The sequence below is a fragment of the Microtus ochrogaster genome, chromosome 15, assembly GCF_000317375.1.
Source record: "Microtus ochrogaster isolate Prairie Vole_2 chromosome 15, MicOch1.0, whole genome shotgun sequence".
In the NCBI taxonomy this organism is placed as follows: domain Eukaryota; kingdom Metazoa; phylum Chordata; class Mammalia; order Rodentia; family Cricetidae; genus Microtus; species Microtus ochrogaster.
Window position 1 is genome coordinate 11,221,189 of NC_022017.1, and position 2,649 is coordinate 11,223,837.

A 2,649-nucleotide genomic window follows, 5' to 3' on the forward strand; every position below is an offset into this window, starting at 1 on the left:
GGTCTTACTGTGTAGCACAGGAAGGCCTTAAACTGGCTTCCTGCCTCTTCCTACCTCTACCTCCCAAGTGCTCTAATTACTGGTATCTGCCCAGCTCTTTAACTAAGCTTTTAAAAATGATTTATTTAATCTTATTTTATGTGCATTGGTGTTTTTGCTTGTATGTGCATGTATGTCTGTGTGAAGGTATCAGATCAGCTGGAACTAGAGTTACACAACTTATAGATCGTTGTGAGCTCCCGTGTGCATGCTGGGAATTGAGTCCAGGTCCTCTGAAAGAGCAACCGGTGCTTTTCTTATCTCTCTCTCTCTCTCTCTCTCTCTCTCTCTTTCTTTCTTTCTTTCTTTCTTTCTTTCTTTCTTCCTTTCTTTCTAATTTCTTTCTTATTTGTTTTGTTTTGTTTTTGAGACAGGGTTTCTCTGTATAACAGCTCTGGCTGTCCTGGAACTCACTTTATAGACCAAGCTGGTCTTGAACTCACGGAGATCCACCTGCCTCTCTCCCAAGTGCTGGAATTAAGAGTAAAGGCAAGAGCCATCAGCCAGTGCTCTTAGCTGCTGAGCCATCTCTCCAGCCCCTTTCCTTAGTTCATTTTTATCAGTGGCAGTGGAAATAAGACAGTGATAGGAGATACCAAATGTCCTACTCTGGCCTCTGAATGAACACCCATACACAACACATACACAGACAGACAGACAGGCATAACACATACACAGACAGACATAGCACATAGACGGACAAACATAACACACAGACGGTCAGACATAACACATATACAAACAGACATAACACATACACAATTTCAGAGATGAAAGAAAAAGCAAGGAACCAGGCATGTTGTTGTACAGCACAGGCTGGGGAGAAGGCCTGGTGGGTACAGCGCTTGTGAATATTTTCTCAACTTGGCACAAGCCAGAGCCATTTGAGAAGAAGGAATCTCAATTGAGAAAATTATGTCACCAGACTGACATAGGACAGTCTCCTGATTGATGGTTGATGTGGGAGAGATCAGCCCACTTTGGGTGCTGTCACTCCTGAGCAGAGCAGGTGGTCCTGAATGATGGTGAGAAAACAGGCAGAGCAAGCCATGAGGAGCCAGCCAATGAGTAACGATCCTCCATAGCCTCTGCTTCAGTTCCTGCCTCCAGCTTCTCGCCCTGACTTCTCTGGATGATGAACTATAAGCTGGAAGATGAAATAAACCCTCTTCTCCCCAAAATGCTTGTAGTCATGTTTTATCACATCAGTAGAAATCCAACTAACACATCATACAAGCATGAAGACCTGAGTTCAAATCCCTAGAACCCGTGTAAATCTGGATGTGATAGGCTGCATCTGTAGCCCACCATGTCTGTGATGAGGTAAGAGGTGGAGACAGGTGAGTCTCTATATCAGATGTCTGCAACTCTAGTCTGGACAATCCAAATACTCTCTTCTGGCCTTCATGTGCACCAGTCAACAGTCACACATGTGGTATATACATGGGTATAGTTCAGTACTCACACACAAAAATATCTTTAAAAAAAGTCCAGGTATGGTGATGCCCACCTTTAATGCTGTCCCTCAGAAGGCAGATCTCTGATTTCAGTGCCAACCTGATCTACATATCAAGTTCCAGGCCCACCAGGGCTATGTAGAGTCCCTGTCTCAAAAACACAAAAGCAAGCCAGGCAGTGGTAGCTCATGCCTTTATTCCTAGCACTTGGAAGGCAGAGACAGGTGGACCTCTGTGGTTTTTAAGGCCAGTATGGTCTACAAAGAGAGTTCCAGGACAGCCAGGGCTGTAACACAAAAACAGCAAGCCTGGCAGTGTCGGTTCACACCTTTACTCCCATTACTTGGGAGGCAGAAACTGGCAGATCTCTGTGAGTTCAAGGCCAGCCTGATCTGCAGAGCTAGTTCTGGGGCAGCCAAGGCTACACAGAGAAACCCTGTCTCAAAAACAAAACAAAAAACAAGAAATTGAGCTGGAGAGATGTCTTAGAAGAGCACTGGTTGCTCTTCCAAAGGACCTGAGTTCAATTCCCAGCAATCACGTGGTGACTCACAACCATTTCTAATGAGATCTGGTGCCCTCTTCTGGTGCGCAGGTATACATGCAGGAGGAACACAGTATACATAATAAATAAATACACTGAATGGAAAAAGAAAATTGGGCGGGAGAGATGATTTGGTGGTTAAGAGCACTGGATGCTCTTCCAGTGGACCTGGGTTCAATTCCCAACACCCACACAACAGCTCAGAACTGTAACTCCAGTTCCAAAGGATCCAATATCTTCACATATATATGCAAGCCAGAAACAAACAAACAAAAAACCCACATGAAATAAAAATAAATAAAACAAGAAAATTAAATTATGTGTGTGTCCTCGTGCTGGAGAGATGGTTCAGTAGATAAACTCCTCACCGAGGACTTAAGTTCAGTTCCTAGAACCCACAAGGTTAGGAGAGAATGAATCTCACAGATTGCCCCGACTCCCCATATTCCCCATGGTACATACTTCCCCATACAAAATAAGTTAACATGCAATTTCAAAAAAGGAAAGAAAATTAAAGCTGGGCATAGTGGTCCACACTTTTAGCCCCAGCGCGTGGGAGGTAAAGGTAGTGTTTGTCTTGGTTTTTTTTTTTTTTTTTTTTTTTTTTTT